General features: G+C 44.6%; 1 protein-coding gene across 1 annotated transcript in view; it reads left to right on the top strand.

The window, feature by feature from the left end:
• Positions 1-18,194, top strand: part of LOC116982590 (cadherin-8-like) — a 201,581-nt gene that overhangs the window by 101,761 nt on the left and 81,626 nt on the right. The window lies entirely within an intron of this gene.

Here is an 18,194-nt window from a genome sequence, read left to right as displayed (position 1 = left end):
ATTTATAGATACAGTGTGGAAACAGGCCCTTTGGCCCTTTAGCCCACCAAGTCCGTGCTAACCAGCGAACACACCATGCACTAGCACTATCCTACTAGGGACAGTTTAGTATTTTGCTGAAGCCAATTAACCTACAAATCTATGTCTTTGGAGTGTGGGAGAAAACTGGAGCACCCGGAAAAATCCCACGCAGTCACAGGTAAAAGACCTCCTACGACTATGTCTACGACCTCCTACGACTATGTCTACGACCTCCTACGACTATGTCTATGACCTCCTGCGACTATGTCTACGACCTCCTACGACTATGTCTACGACCTCCTACGACTATGTCTATGACCTCCTGCGACTATGTCTACGACCTCCTACGACCATGTCTACGAACTCCTACGACCCCCCTCGACCTCAGTCTTCCACACCTAAGACCAACTACGACTAACTACGAGTGGAAATTATCACATGATAAAATGATGTCATGTTATCATTTTTTTTCTCGGGCCAATTACTGACTTACGACTACCTATGACTACCTACGACTATTTACGACTACCTACAACTACCATCACCACCTACTAAACTTTTCCCCTCTTACATTAAAGCTATACCATCTAGTATTTGGCATTTCCACCGTGGGAGAAAGGTTCTGGCTGTTTATCGCATCTATGCCTCTCATAAATTTATGTACTTCAATCAGGTGTCCCCTCAATTGACAAGCTATGCAACTGAGAAATGTCTGCCAGAGAAGACACAAAATAATGAAGCAACTCAGCGGGGCTGGCAGTATCTGTGGAAAAAAGAAATAGGTGACGTTTCAGGTCGAGACCCTTCTTCAGACTCAATCATCAATGTCTGCCAGGCGTGGATGACACAGTGGGGCAGTGGTAGATCTGCTGCCTCACAGTGCCAGAGACCTGGGTTTTCTTCGGGATCTCCGTTTTCGTCCAACTTTATAAAGACATACAGGTTTGCAGGTTCAATGGCTTCTGCAAATTGCCCCTATTGTGTAGGGAGTGGATGCAAAAGTGGGATAACATAAAACCAGTGTAGAGGTGATCAATGGTCGGCGTGGACTTGGTTGGCCAAAGGACCTGTTTCCACATTGGATCTGTAAACCAAACTAAGGAGAGGGATCATAAAGGATGGGCTAAGCTAACAGCCCCTGCAGTTTAATATCTGTAAGAACTATTAAAGGAGTTACATTAACACAGAAGAATCTACTTGCAAAGAATTCACGTTATTTGTGAAATAGGTTAAAACACATAAATTATTCAAGCATTTGACACTTTGGATTTGCATTTGGCTGTGTGTTTACATGGCCACATTTATACTGCGAGTAAACTGCTAGTTCAAACAGTTTATAAAGGAATCTATCAGCTGAATGACAGAGTAGGTTTCTGGCAAAATGCTGAGCTGCAATTCAAAGGATCAAAACTCAACTCTGTCTATTCTATGATACCAGGAACCGCAATAAAGGGGATGATAGATATTTGTGATATCTTCTATTTAAAGATTGGCAAGGTTAGAAGATGTCAGAAGGATAAAATAGATGGAGAAGAGTTTTAACAAGGAGGAATAAAAAGAGCTCAAAAGGTCATCTTGTTATTATGGTCGCTGTTATGTGTCACCGATCATGCTATGCCGATATTCATTGTAAGAATAGCAACCAATACACAATTTTGCTGTAGTATACAGCAATATATTTTAGAAGAGGTGAACAAGACCAAAATGTCAAACTAAGATTTGATGTAAGGACAATGAGGAAGGCTGTCAAAGGACACAGTAGAATATTGATCAGTTATCGATATGGCTAGAGAAATGGCAGATGGAGTTTAATCAGAGCAGCATGGCATTTCAGGGGGTCGAATGAAAAGGAAAAGTAGGCAGTTTATGCAGTTTTATTTTAGTTTTAGTTTTAACAATACGGAAGGAAACGGGCCCTTCAACCCACCAAGTCCACGCCAACCAACAATCACCCTGTACACTAATTCTATCCTACACACTAGGGGCAATTTACAGAAGCCAATTAACTTTCAAACCCGCACGTCTTTGGAATGTGGAAGGAAACCGGAGCACCCGGAGAAATCCCACAAGATCACGGGCAGAACGTGCAGACTCGTACAGATAGTTAATAGCATTAATGTACAGAGGTATCTTGGGGTTCTAGTCCAAACCTCCCTCAAAGTGGCAACACAAGCAGATAGAATGGTAAAAATGGTATGCTTGCTATCATAGGTCAGGGGATTTGAATACATGTGTCTGCTTTATAGGAGTTTAGTTAGGGCCCATTTGGAGTATTGTACACTGTTCTGGTCACCAGGAAGGATGTGGACAGTTTGGAGTTGGTGCAAAAGAGGCTTACCAATGATCACATTGTGTTGTGTTGGGCACACGCTTTGTGAACTGAAGGTCCTGTTCCTGTACTGTTCTATGTTCTATGGTTTATAAAGTAGCTCTATGGAGATGAAAAAAAATGATCTATCTTGATCACGGTGCATAGTCATAGAGTCAGAGTCAAAATCAGAATCAGAAGAATCAGAATAAATTTATTGGTGAAGTATGTATACATACAAGGAATTTGACGGTGCTTTGCTCTAACATGGTAAAGACACAATGTACAGCAGACAATTGAAAATACAACATTATAATTTAAACATGTGAAAATAAAGTACCAGAGTAAAAAGAGGCTCCAGACTTTTGGCTGTTGAGTAGAGCTACTGCTAGTGGTAAGAAGCTGCTTTTATGTCTGGCTGTGGTGGCTTTGATAGTACGGAGTCGCCTCCCAGAGGGAAGTGATTCAAAAAGTTTGTGGCCAGGGTGAGAGGGGTCAGAGATGATCTTACCCGCTCGCTTCCTGGCCTTCGCAGTGTACAGCTCATCAATGGGGGGAAGGTTGCAGCCAACAACTTTCTCGGCTGATCGGACGATGCGCTGCAGCCTCCGGATGTCATGCTTGGTGGCTGAGCCAATTAAGACCATGATAGAGAAGATAAGGACAGACTCTATGATGGTAGTGTAAAACTGGACCATCATTGCCTGTGGCAGGTTGTGTTTCCTCAGTTGCCGCAGGAAGTACATCCTCTGTTGGGCCTTTTTGACTGTGGAGTCGATGGTGGCCTCCCATTTGACGTCCAGGGAGATTATAGTTCCGAGGTCATAGAGTCATTCAGCATGGAAGCAGGCCATTCGATCCAAATTGCCCACGCCAACCAACATACTCCGTCTACACTAGTCCCATTTGCCTGCATTTTGCCCATATCCCTCAAAACCTGTCCAAATGTTTTTTTAAACCTTGCGATAGAATAGTAAGATTAAACGAGAACTTACCAGTTTGAAGTTTGATCTGTATTTTATGAGGAGTTACGATGAGGGATTACGTGAAGAACCCGCTCAGTGCACAGGCGCGGCATACTTCCAAGCAGCGGTGTGGAATCACAGATAGACACAGTTATTTTGAAGTAAACATAGTAAAGATAAGGAGACATCAATTTATTAGTTTGATCCATATAATGAGGGTGGGAGCGGAGGGCACGTAATCACTCATCGTAACTCCTCATAAAATACAGATCAAACTTCAAACTGGTAAGTTCTCGTTTAATCTTACTATTTTACTTCGGAGTCACGTGAGTGACTACGTGAAGATTTCAAAGCTCTGTGATTTCAAACCGTGTAATAGTTTCATTTCACTCACTGCCGAAGTTCTTGAGGGAGGAAGTGTTATCGTAATGAACCAATGAGTCTATTTGTAGAAAAACACAATGGTATTTTTTAAACAATAACAACAAAGAATTAAGTTGCTCCCCTGGGCTTAAATTAAATATTTGCAGTTCGTAAATCTTTACTGCAAATAAACCAGGTTTTGCCAATGGCTTATTATAAAATTTCTGAACGGTCTTTTCCCTTCCCACCATCCTGCTGTAGCCAGGATGTGGTCTATAGGCATGTCCATTCTTTAGCCGTCGACATGGATGCTGCCCTGGTGGAATAAAATTTGTACATGTTAGTGTTTATCCCAGCAGTTTCTAGCACCTGCTTGAGCCATCTCGCAATGGTTTGGCTCGTACCCCACCATAAGGTTTTTGTGACTGACCCACAAGGCTTTTCATCTCCCTCGAATATTCTGGTTGTGTCTATATAGGATAGTAGGTGGGTCATGGCACATAACCGTGGTTCTGGTGGGTAAGCCATGACTGGATTAGGTGTTCCTGGTCTGCTCTGTTTGACCAGTCGCTGGATAACGACAGATCTGGTCTGGAGCTGTGATCATGTTGTCCAGTCGCAATAGGTGTAGTGACTGGACCCTCTGAGCGGATACAAGTGCCATCAACATGAGCGTCTTTAGTGTAGCTTGCTCGAGGCCGGGGGATCTGGCTGGTGGCCATTCCCTGAGATATGTCAGGACCATACTGATATCCCAAATATGGGTATACCTGGGCTTAGGGCTTGATATTGTAAATGCCCTTCATCAGTTTTACCACCAGTGGATGGGATCCCATCGCCTGTTGTCCTGCCGCTGGTTTGAGATAAGCAGAAAGAGCACTCTGCGCTGTGTTGATGGCACTGTAGCTGATCCCTACATCGTGGTGTAGATGGCCAGGAACTCCAGTATGTTGGTGGCTGTAGCTGTTTCGTATGTTGTCCATGTTTCCTGGCAGTACTTCTCCCTTTTTTGATGCTGGTTAAGTACTGCCTCTGGTGGATGTTCGAAGGGATGCCGACATGGTGGTGATGGTTTGTTTGGACAATCCCAGTTCCAGGTAAGGTCTGTTCAAACTTGCAACCCAGGCGTTTAATTTTCTCATGGCATGGGTGTTTAGCTTACCTGGTAGGTAAGTAGCTGATAGCCAAATATGTCTTTCGACATACCATTGCCAAATCATGTTGACCAATTTGTCGCATGATAATGATTTTATGCCACCCATATGGTTAATATAAGCCATCACCGTAGTATTTATCAATTTGTAACCGAAAATGCAAGTGCTGCATATTAGATAAATATGCTTTTAAACCATAAAAGGCGCCCAACATCTCTAGATAGTTAATGCCCAGTGTAAGTAGTAATGATGACTCTAGTTTAGTCCATCTACCACTTGTGCTGGATATGGAGTTAGTCACTCCCCAGCCTTGAGCACTGGCATCTGTTTGAATAACTAAAGTAGGGTTAGTGATAAAGATAGGGCTGAAACTATGCCAAATGTTTTCTGCCCACCACTGTAGCTCTGATATTGCTTCAGTGGGTAAGTTCATGACACAATCATAGTGACCTGTATGTCGTTTTATTGCCCGTACCTTTGCTCTCTGTAAATTTTTTGATAGTGCAAAGGTCCGAATTGTGTAGCCGGAAATGCTGCTACCATTTCCCCAATTACTCTTGCTACTTGTCGAATAGTTGTTCGCTCGTTGACCATTAATTTGTTGCATGATTGTGCTAATTCAACCATTTTTGCCTTTGGCAAGGTAACAGTCATATGGACTGAGTTAATTGTGAAGCCCAGGTAGTCCATGATAGTGGATGGCTTCAACTTAGATTTATCTGGATGTAGGACGAACCCCAGAGTTTCGAGGAGCTGTTTTGTAGCTGATACTGCTGCCACAGCCAATTCCATCGTTTTCCCTACTATGAGAATATCCTCCAGATATGCCATGACAATATGTTTTTGTTTTCTTGGTATTGCTATGGCTGGGTTCAATATTTTGGTGAATAATCTTGGGCTGAAGTTCGCCCATAGGGCAATGCTTTGTACCATCCAGATAAATTTTAGGTATCTGCGATGATCCTTGTATATGGGTACTAGATAGTAAGCATCTTTAAGATAAATGCTTGCCATGAAGTGTCCTTTGAAATTCAGTTGTTTGGCAGTAACATATGTCTCCATTTTGAAATGTATATACTTAACAAATTTGTTTAGTGATGTTAAGTCAATGATGATGCGACAGACACCATCTTTTTTGGTTTTAGTGAATATATTCGATACAAATTCCAAAGGTTCATGTTTGGTCTTTTCGATGACCCCCTTTGTGATAAGTCTCACCAGTTCAGCTTGTCCCTCATGTTTCTTTTTGACGGAGGGAGAAATACCCTTTGGGGCCATTGTTGAACTGGCGGCGTTTTTTCTGACATGAATTGTATTTTATATCCTGTAATGTTTTTGAGTATATACTTGTCACTTGTGACCATACCCCATGCTTCTTTAAACAAGTGTAATCTCCCCCCTGTTAATAAAGCACCCTTATTCTCTATATGCTGGTAGGGACCAGACCCACCTACCTCCATGGTTATTGGCGATTCTGTTTCTTCATTTTCCTGAAGATTTTGTTCTGACATGCTGGCGATGTTGGGGGGAGGCGCATTTTCCAGGGGGTCCGCTGCGGGCCCTGATCTGAAAGATCTTTGGGGATAATGTGCGGACCCCAAGCGTTCACCAGTCCCATATTGCGGACGTCGACTGGTGGATGCCGTGGGGTGCTGCCGCTTGGGTATCGGAGGTCTTGGTTTGCTCGTCCCGGGGCCTGCCCTCATTAGGCCGAAGGTTTTTGATGCTTCCTGCATCTCCTTCAGTTTTTTATTGAAATCTTTCCCAAATAGCAGCGCGTCCGTCTCCGCAGCTGGGGCTTTACACAAGCCAGCAAATTTGGGATTGAGGGCAGGTCTTATGTTTCCCTCCGGAGATTGTTGATCTCAAATTGTGTGGTACACATTAATGCCAGCACATCCTGCTGGCAGGTATCCATCTCCGTGCTCTCCACGGAACGAGCAAAGGCTGTGATGGCTGACGTCAGGAGCCTTAGGATCCGCTGTAGCTTGAGTTCTTGGGTCTGGATGTGTGACCCACATGCCCCCAGATTTGGCTGTTGACACTTTTTACTTTGAGGGCCTCACCGTTTTCTGGTGCTGTGTTGTTTCAGCACCTCAGCGAGTACCTTTTCCAGTAATGGTTGATGCTGGCCGCCATTCTTGGTTCCAGCGGTGCTCCAGCCCGTGGGGTTGCTACAAGTGGTCCATCACACCCAACAGCTCTTCATGTTCCTGCACCCCTGGCATACTCCCGAATTCGTCCGCCTGCCCCTGTTCCAGACCAGCCCAGCCCTGGTCACCAATGCTAGCCTCCAGTAATGAGGGAGCAAAGGGCAGTGCATGAAGCACTGTGGAGGGGGTGCCTGACCTCCCTCCGCGAGAGCGCTCTTTCTGCGCATCTCGCTGGAGCTGCTCCAATTGCTGTTGGATGCAGCTCAGGCGGCTGTCTCTCCTCCATTTAGGTGGAGACATGTCCCCGTCCGACGAATCGGACGCCACCGGCCGGATGCCTGTTCGGATGGCTAGACATCCAGCCCGCAGTTCAGGCACTAGCGGGGCTGGGCTCGGCGCGGTGATGGGGATAGCGGGGCGACCGGTAATTGTTCCTACTGCCTGTTGCTGCCCCCCCTGCAATGGAACGCTCCTCCGCTGGAGTCGAGCGGGGGACAGGTTCTTCTGGAGCTTTTGTGCCTTGTAGTAGCGAGAGCGCCCCTCAAGCAGCGCGTCTCGCAGGCACTGCTCCGTGAGCCGCTCCAGCGGCTCAGGCGGCTCTCTCTCCCCCCGTGCGGGTGGAGAGACGTCCCGTCCGACATCGGGAAACACCTGCCGGATGCCTCTCGAGTGGCTATGCGTCCGGCCCGCTGCTTCAGGTACTAGCGGGCTGGCCTCGGCACGGTGTCGGGGAATTACGGAACACCGGGTAACGCTCCTACCGCCTGTTGCTGCCCCCATCCCCAACGGGAAAACGGGGGACAGTTTTGTTCCAGAGCCTTTTTCTCTGCCTGTAAAAAACACAAGCAGAAAAAGGCTCACCTGTAAAAGAAAACCCGACCTCAGGGTACTCACCTGACGGTCCGGTTCATCCTGTAACGGGACAGCCTAATTCCCGTGGCAGCCGCTGTTGCACTGCTGGCGTAATGCCGCGCCTGCGCACTGAGCGGGTTCTTCACGTAGTCACTCACGTGACTCCGAAGTAAAATCTGCCTTGCCTACCTCCTCAAGCAGCTCGTTGCATACATCTGCCACCCTTTGTGCAAAAAGTTGCCCCTCAGGTTCCTATTAAATCTTTCCCCCCTTACCTTAAACCTATGTCCTCTGGAGTATGGATGACAGTTCTGGTCAAAGTTTTCCCAGAGGATTAAATCCCTCATTGGAATACTATATGCAAACTAAGCTAATGCAACATTCTGTTGCAACGTAACACTTTAACCTAGAGGATACAGAGTGCTGCACTGTAGCACAGTTTTTTAAAATTGTTTATTTTTTATTTTACTCCAATAAAACAAGCCAGAACCCACCATGATAATACAATACAAACATATATCCATAATAAACTACTATCCAACTATGTTACAATCCTTATTGAGGATACATTCAACACCCTGCGGAGCCCAGTGGTCCCGGAACTCCCTCAGGGTGCCCTTGGACAGGGCGTATTCCCTTTCTAACCGCACCCGGGCACGGACGTAACCCCGGAAAGCACTGTAGCACAGTGGTAGAGCTGCTTTCTCACAGCGCCAGAGACACGGGTTTGATCCTGACTACGGGTGCTGCCTGTACGGTGTTTGTACATTCTCTCCATGACCTGCGTGAGTTTTTTTCTGAGTGCTCTGGTTTCACCACACATTCCAATGATGTACAGGTTTGTAGGTTAATTGGCTTTGGTAAAATTGTAAATTGTCCCTAGTGTGTCTAGGATAGTGTTAGTATGTGGGGATCACTGGTCAGCATGGACTCAGTAGGCCAAAGGGCCTGTTTCCACGCTGTACCTCTAAACTAAACTAAACGACACTAAACAAAACAGCGCAAGAGATCCAGGTTCGATCCTCGCTATGGGTGCTGTCTGTGTGGAGTTTGTACCCCCTCCCTGTGACCGCGTGGGTTTCCTCCCACATTCTTAGTGTATAAGATGTGAACAGGGTATAACATAGAACCAGTGATCGATGATCGGCGTGGACCCGGTGGGTTCACTCCCTGCATCACTGAACTCGTAACTCTGAAAGAGAGAATTCTGGCAATGTTGGATCAGGATGTAAGAAGCTGTATTTCAGAATTTCCATTGTTGAGATAAATTCACGTGACTCCAATTTTCTTACAGAAAGTACAGGAGATGTAAGTACAGGATATGCTGCTTTGGGGAACTCAGTGGCATAGATCACTGTCTTTTTACTTCAGATCTGGGTGCTTTTGTGATCTCTGGAGGCCCAGGAAGATTGTTATTTGGTTTAGTTTGCAAGTAAGCCAAAGATTAATGATACGGCGGTGTTGAGCATGGGATTTTGATGTGCTCAGGAACACTTTCAGATGTCTTGGCTAGATCCGAAATTGTAAACAGCAAGATTAAAAGAACTACATAGATACATTTAAATGGTAAAAACAAGTTTTGATAGTATAGATTTTTATTCCTTGGGCATACAGGCAGCATCCCATTGGGGCACCAGTGATACTAATTTCTACCCAGGTCGATTTTTAACGCATCTGATAAAATTTTGCGCTATGTTTTCTAATCATAATCATTACTTTGTCAATATTATAAATACCATTGTGGTTAACACAAAACAAAAAGCAGGAGGGGAATTAATGCTGGAGCATGAAGCATTGCGGCAGGAAAGATGTGTGGGGAGAGTTGTTGATTAAAGGAGGTTTAGTTGAGGCTTAGTATTCAATTAGTTGAGAGATACAGCATGTTTTAAGTTTAGGTTTATTATTTTCATGTGTAGGAATAGGAATAATAGGAATCTGAGGGGTAACCTTTTCACACAAAGTGTGGTGAGTGTATGGAACAAGCTGCCAGAGTATTATTGAGGCATAGACTATCCCAACATCTAAGAAATATTTAGGCAGATACATGGTTGGGACTAGTGTAGCTAGGACATGTTGGCCGGTGTGGACAAGTTGGGCCGAAGGACCTATTTCCACATTGGATCATTCTTTGACTTTATGACTCGACGTGTACTGAGGTCCAATAAAGAGAATTGGCTGCATGCTATCTAATCAGATCAGATAATTCTATACATGAATGCAATTAAGTCAAACTCAAGTACAATAGATAGAGCAATGTAGAAAGCCTACTGTCGGGATGCATCACAGCATCGTTTGAGAACAAAATCACAACAAATTGCAGAGAGTTGTAGATGTGGCCTGGTCCATCACACGGACCAGTCTCCTTACCATAGACTCCATCTACATGCTGCTTTGCAAAAGCAGCTGACATAATCAAAGACTGGTCCCACCTAATCATTCCTTTTTCTTCTCCCTCCCTACGCCCGGCAGAAGATACACAAGCTTGAAAAAGCGCACCACCATACTGAGGAACAGCTTCTTCCCCTCCGTTATCAGGCTTCTGAACGGTTCTTCCATAAGCTTGGGTACTGTCCCATTGCGGACATTGGACTTTGTCTGTGGAACTGATGCTCGACAATGTTGAGAACTATATTCTGCACTTGGTATCTTCCAATTTGTTCTATCTGTTGTACTTGAGTTTGAACTGATTATATCCATCTATTGTATATCTGATCTATTTGGATAGCACACAAAGTAAAGCTTATGCTCAGTTCGCCTTCCCAATCAACGCAATCTTCCAGTTGCCAAACATTTTAACTCCCCTTCCCATTTCTGTACTGACCTTTCTGTCCTGGGCCTCCTCCACTGTCAGAGTGAGGCCACATGCAAATTGGAGGAACAGCACCTCACATTTCACTTGGGCAACATACAACCCAGTGGTATGAACGTTGGTTTCTCTAATTTTAAGTGACCCCTGCATTCCCTCTCACCCCCCCCCCCCCCCCCCCCCCCCATCCTTGTTGTTCTACTAGTTCCACTGTTCGCATCCTTGTATCCCTTCATTGTCACCTCTTCCCCAGCCAACAATGGACCATTATAGGCTCTGCCCTTCCTCGGTCATCTGTTCCCAGCCCTGCTTTGTACTGGCCTTTTCCTACCTCCAATCCTCCCCCCCACACCACCACGAAACAACACCTATTCCTTTTCTTCAGAGAAGCTGCCTGACCCATTGAGTTACTCCAGCACTTTGTGTCCATTTGGTATAAACCAGCATCTGCAGTTCCTTCCTACACACTTTTCACTGTACCTCAGTATCTGCATATAACATATTGGACAATATGTTATATACTGGACAATAACATATTGTCTCTGGAGTAACAGCCGGTCAGGCAGCAACTCTGGAGAATAGGAATAGGTGACGTTTCAGGTCGAGACCCTTCTTCAGACCCTTCTTCAGGCTTGGATGGTAGCATTCCTACCTCTGTGTTGGAAATATATAAATTCAAGTCCATACCAGAGTCCTGGTTTGTAGGCGAATTGGCTTGGTAAAATTGTAAATTGTCCCTAGTGTTTGTAGGACTCAGTGACCGCAGGGCCTGTTTCCATGCTGTGTCTCTAAACTGAACAATAAACCTAAACTACTGTTCTGGCATGTGGAGAGATATAGAATAGAAAGATATGGGAACAGGAAGCTTGGGTAACTGTTAGTTACGTGCACATTACAATACGAATGAGTTGCAGCATTCATTCCATATTGTTATAAATAAACCATGTTGAACATACTAAGGGGAAAAAATCTCCATGAATGCAAAACCATTCTTGTGTGAAAACACTGAATAAATTACTGATTCTTTCTCGCTAATAGATGAACAATTTGGTGTCATCAAAAATTATTTGAGTTGTATAATTCTGTGTCAAGGTATTTCAGAAGAGGTCAGGATTTGCATTCCATTCCCAGAAGAAATGCATTGCTTATATTAAATAGAAACATTTTTTTAAACCAGAGAATACTTATGTACCTAATCTACTTTTTTTTTATTAATGCATCTCTGCTTTGGCTTATAAATAATTTGACCAGTAAAGTGCATAATTTTTTTTTCAGATGGGGTCAGTTTCCTCTTGATTTTGGATCTTAGCAGGAGAGATTTGATGCACTAAGATGCCATTCTGTTTAGCTCATTGATATGGCTCAGAGTAATTACTAGAAGTGCTACTGATAGAAAGGCTACACTGAAGCAATTAAACTATCAAAGCATAGTGTGCACCCACATCTCAATAACCAATTTATCTCTCTCTTCAAGTAGACAATTCGATCATTGGGGAAAACTATCATAGTTTGGGCCAACTGTGACGTTGGTCGATGGTGGAGTGACAACAGGCCAGGCAGCATCTCTGGAGAAAAGGAATAGGTGATGTTTTGGGTCGAGACCCTTCTTATTCTTCTTCAGACTTGGTTAGCAGCATTCCTACCCTTGTGTTGGAAAGATATAAGTTCAAGTCTGTTCAAGTCACTACACGGGCTGGTTCTCCGACACCCTTGGTTCCAGAGCCTTTCCGGATTGCAGAACCAACAGAGGTCACGGTTTCCGAGAGGAGTCCAAGAGTACTTGAATGGTCTACTTAGGCCGCTGAGTGGCCGAGATACAGGCCTGCAAAGTTGGCCTCGGAAGTTGGTTATGCGAACGGATCTGCCGGCTCCGACTGGGCCAGATTTCCAGAGCCCTGGCCGCAGGTGTCAAATTCAACCTGTCAATTCGCGCAGAAGTCCCAAATTGGAAGATATCGGCTGCAGGTATCACTAGGCACCACATTTTTGGGGGGACTTCCGGGAGGAGATTTTAAGTGCGCTCTTGTAATTTTGTCCGAATTAAAGGAGGTGCCAGACATCAGTAGCCGGACAATCCATGGTAGCCTTGTAATTTATAAAATCATGTATTAGTACTGCACACAAATGGGCCATCACACCCTATCTCAGTCATGTTGACTGTGATCCTATTTGCCTACATTAGGCCTATTTTCCACTATGCCTTGTCTATCCAGGCCCCGCCATACACTTTTTTAAACATCACAATTGAATCTGTTTCTTCCATCTTCATTCGCATCTTATTTTGGACATTCACCACCAGGTGTCAGAGGTTATGAGAATGGGATAGGAGGGAGAGATAGATCAGCCATGATTGAATGGCGGAGTAGACTTGATGAGCCAAATGGTCTAATTCTACTGCTATTCTTTATGACCTTATGACCCCTTTGTGTGAAAAACCTAGCCCTTAGACTTTATTCAAATTTCACCCCTCTCCTTAACTCAGTGCCCTCTAATTCTGTACCTCCATACCTTGGGAAAGAGAGATTCTGACTATCCATCCTATCTACCTCTAGTCCCTCATACTTTTATAAACCTCTGCACGGTCACCCCTCAGCTTTCTATATTCTCATGGTGGCAAAGTGTAGAGCTGCTGCCTCACAGTGCCAGAGACTCAGGTTTAATCCTACGTTACTGTACGGAGTTTTGTACGTTCTCCCTGTTACCGAGTGGGTTTTCTACGGGTGCTCCAGTTTCCTCCCACACTAAACTCTCTAAATTAAACTAAACTATTGCTACCATGCCCTTCCCTTTGACCTGCTATCAAAACTGTATACAACACGAGAAAAGAGTTAAAGTGCTGGAGTAACTGGGTCTGACAGCATCTCTGGAGAACGTGGATAGTTGACATTTCTGGTCGGGATCCTTCAGTCTGAAGAAGGGTCCCAACAAAAATGGTGCCCTTTTCAAAGTCCACGCTCCAGTTCTCATGAGCGGTGCCTGTTCCAGACAAGTCCCAGGCACTTGCGGGCCTCCAGCCATCTCCTTCCTTGCACACTATGTTCCTCTCCTCACCCATCCACCTCTATTCCCCGGGGACGCAATCCGCAGCCGACCTCGAGGGAGCGGTAAGCCAGACCCCGGTTCCCTCTCCTACTAGCCTTGCTCCACCCCCGTCATGTCCATCCTCCCAGTCTCCTGATTTTCAGGGAGCTCAGCAATTGCATCTTAAGATCATGAGTTGTGCTGTTGGAAATACCATTTCCCTAATGAGGTATAAAACCTGCTTGGTCAGGTTGACCTTAAAGGACCAGTTTTGGAGAAGGGTAAGGAATGTATCCCTGTTTGTACATCAATGAGCATCATTATTCCAGCAGAATCACTGATCATTATCGCATTGCTCTGCCTTGGAGCTTACTGGCCCAGTTAGCGTTAGTATTTCCTAGTGTAGAAACAAGGAATAGCAGGTTGGTTTACACAAAAGGAAACTTTATGCTGGAGTAATGCGACAGGTCATGGCAGCATCTCTGAAGAACGAGGATAGGTGGATATGATCAGACTGAGGAAGGGTCCCGACCTGAAACGTCACCTTAGTTTAGTTTTGATTTATTGTCACAAAGTACATTAAAAAGCTTTTTTGTTGCATACTCTCTGGTCAGTGAAAATACTATAGATGTTCTCCAGAGATGTTGCCTGACCCGCTGAGTTACTCCAGCACTTTTTTTCCCTTTTGTAGTATTTCTTACTTTGGTATGCATGACATTAAATCAAAACTAAACAAAGGTAACTTTAAGTCAGGACCCTTCCTCAGACTGATCCAACCTTAAGGTATGTCCTACCTTATTAGTTCAAAATTATTTCACTAGCTGTAAAATGCCTTAGAAATATCATGAAAGCTGTTATTGAAGTCAGTAATTTTCTCATATCAGTCACAAGCCACAGGAATTTTCATTGATGTGGTGACTTTAATGTAGCAAAGCTTTACAGGAGCATTATCAAATAAATAGTATACCTCTGGGCCATGTAGTGAGGCTAGAATGGAGGTCTTAAGGCTTGGTCAAAAAACTACTTTTTAAGGAATTCTATAAAGAGGCGTGACAGATGTGCAGCGAGTGATGTGCTGTCTCAAAGCGCCAGAGACCCGGACCTTGGGTTCCCTCTGTGTGGAGTTTGCATGTTCTCCCTGTGACTGCATGGGTTTCTTCTGGGTGCTCAAGTTGCCTCCCACATCCCAAAGACTTGCAGTTTGTAGGTTGACTGGCCTCTGTAAAATACTGCCTGATGTTCAGGGAGTGGTTAAGAATAACCTGGGGAGTGGGATAACGTAGAACTAGTGTGAATGGATGATTGACGGTCTAAGGACAGTGGGCCAAAGTGCCTGTTTCAGTGCTGTATCTTTAATCTAAGATGGCCCATCTAAGATAGTCCCATTTACCCGTTTTTGGCCCATGTCCCTTCAACCTTTCCTATGCAGGAACATGTCCAAATGTCTTTTAAATGCTGTTATGTTACCTGCCTCGACAACCTTCTGTGGCAGCTCGTTTCATATACTTGCGTGAAAAATTGCTCCATAGGTTTAAGCTTACATTATCCTCACTTTTACCATATGTCTACTTGTTTTGATTCTACTACCCTGGTTAAAGACTCTGTGCATTAACTCTATTCCCCTCATGATTTTGTTCACCTCTATAAGATCAGCCCTCAAACCTCTGTGCTCCAAAGAATAAAGTCCTAACCTCCCCAACCTCTCCCTAGGACTCAGCCTCCTACTGGCTGGTATCGCTCCCCCAGACATCAGGAGAGCTGTTGCAAGTAGGACAGAGCATCTGAAACAACTGACTGATGATAGACACCCATTACACAACCATGTGTCCCCTCCTAGGCGGTTAAAATCCCGCAAGAGCTTCCTAACCAGCGTCACCCCATTGGAAAAATCACCAACTGAAGCTCGCCTCCAGGTGTGGAAGAACAGACTAGCCACTGTCCCTATTTCCACCAAGTTGGGCATACCAGCAGCAGAGCGCTGACCACCAGGTGCTGATGAACACTGGCTGAACTGGAGATGTCTCAACCGACTGCGAACCGGGGTCGGGCGGTCAAGGGTGACAATGCACAAATGGGGCTACATCGAGGGTGCAACAACCTGTGACTGTGGCACACAGACCCAGACAATGCAACACCTACTGCAATGCCCATTGTTGGATGATCCATGTACTTGTGCATTCCTTGCACTTAACACTCCAATAGCGCAACAATGTGTACAGCAGTGGCGAGCCACTTTATAGCATAAGGACACGAAAGAAGAAGTTTCCCAAGAACTACCTATCTGTCCTTTTGCTCCGGATATATGTATAAAATTCCTTGGGATACTTATTATTCTTGCCAAGAATATTACAGCACATTTTAGTCCTCCTAATTCCTCGTTCAAATTATTTTCGGATTTTGTTATATTCCTCAAGTGCTGTTTCCAATTTGAGCTTCCTGAACATTGCATGTGTTTCTTTATCCTTCTCCGGATCTAATTATTTGAGATGTCCACAGGTAAAGAGTCATTGAGTCATACAGCATGGAAACAGGCCCTTCAGCCCAACTTCCCCACACCGACCAACATGCATCTACATCAGTCTGAAGAAAGGTTTCGGCCCGAAACGTCGCCCATTTCCTTCGCTCCATAGATGCTGCTGCACCCGCTGAGTTTCTCCAGCAATTTTGTGTACCATGCATCTACACTAGTCCGACCTGCCTGCATTTGGCCCATATCCCCCTAAACCTATCCTATCCATGTTACTGTCTAAATTTTTCTTAAATGTTGCAATAGTACTTGCCTCAACTACCTCCTCTGGCAGCTTGTTCCTTGCACCCACCACCCTTTGGGTAAAAAAGGCACTTCTCATGTTCCTATTAAATCTTTCCCCCCTCATCTTAAACTTATGTCCTCTGGTTTTGATTCCCCAACATTGGGCAAGAGATTCTGTGTATTTACCTGATCTATTCCTATCATGATTTTATACACCTCTGTAAGATCGCCCCTCATCCTCCTGCCCTCCAAGGAATAAAGTCCCAGCCTGCATAAGCTCTTCCTATAGGTCAGGTCCTCAAGTTCTGGCATCTTTTCTGCAAGTCTTTCGTAGATCTTTTCTGCAACATTTCCAACATATTTCCTATAACTTGGTGATAAGAACCTAATAATTTAATGATGAAAAAAATGTCACTGAGTCAAAACGTCCTTTGTTTGCAGATCAGGTGGCTTGAACTGAAAGGGAGTGTGGAAGATAAGTTTATTTTTACACTGTACTTCAGGAGAATGCATTTATTTATTTATATAGTGCTTCTCAAGAAATCACAAAGCACTTTACAGACAATAAATTACTTTTTACAATTCGCTGTCACTGTTAAATCATTCATTGTATAAGAATGTCATTGGGAAGGCCGACACTTGTTGCTTAAGTTTAGATGCCCTTGAGAAATTAATGATGAATAGCCTTTGTGAATCACTGCAGACTGCGGCATAATGCTCATATGTACATGCGTCCATATACAGCATGTTTGCCTTCATCGGTTGGGGCATTGAGTATATGAGTCAGAAAGTCATGGTGCAGCTTTATAAAAACTTTGGTTAGTCAGAATTTGAACCATTGTGTGTAGTTGTAGTTGCGCCATTACAAGAAAGATGTGATGGCTTTGAAGAGGGTGCATAAGAGGTCTACCAGAATGCTAAAGGACACAAACTGCTGGAGTAACTCCGCAGGTCAGGCATCATCTCTAGAGACTGTGTCAGAAGGAACTGCAGATGCTGGTTTACACCGAAGATAGACACAAAATGCTGGAGTAACTCAACGGGTCAGGCGGCATTCCCAGCATCAGATGGATATTGTTCAGTGGATGTTTTTAAGGCAGAGATAGACAAATCTTGATTAGAACTGGTGTCAAGGGTTATGGGGAGATGGAAGGGAAATGGGATTTGGAGGCAGAGATCAGCCTATGGTGGAGTAGACTAGACGGGACAAGTAGCCTAATTCTATTTCTATAACGTGTGAACTTGTGAATTTGTGAAGATGCTGCCTGAACCACTGAGTTACTCCGGCATTTTGTGTCTATCATTTCTGGAGAAAATGGATAGTTAACGTTTCGGATCGGGTCCCGTCCTCACTACCAGAATGCTGCCTGGATTGGAGGGTATTAGCTACTAGGAGTGGTTGGACAAACTTGGAATTTTATTTCTGGAGGCTGAGGGGAGACCTGCTAGACAAATTAGGAGAGACATAGTTAGCGTAAATATTCAGTCTTTTACCCAGGGTGAAAATGTAAAATACTAGAAGACGTAGTCTTACGGTGTGAGGGGGATTGTTTAAAGGTGAAGTCCATGACAAGAATTTTTCACAGAGACAGGTGGGTGACAGCAACTTACAGCCAGCGTTGGTGGAGGAAGCAGACACAATAGCAACATTTTAAGGGGGGTTTTAGACAGGCACATAAACAGGCAGGAAAGTAAGGATATGGACCAGGTGGGCAGTAGGAATAGTTCGATTGGCATTATGTCAGCAGAAACACAATGGACTGAAGGGCCTGTTCTTGTGGGGCTTGTTCCTACCTCTG

This window comes from Amblyraja radiata, chromosome 17 (assembly GCF_010909765.2).
Source record: "Amblyraja radiata isolate CabotCenter1 chromosome 17, sAmbRad1.1.pri, whole genome shotgun sequence".
Taxonomy (NCBI): Eukaryota; Metazoa; Chordata; class Chondrichthyes; order Rajiformes; family Rajidae; genus Amblyraja; species Amblyraja radiata.
The sequence above is the reverse complement of the archived record's forward strand: the minus strand, read 5'-3'. Positions and strand labels throughout refer to the sequence as shown.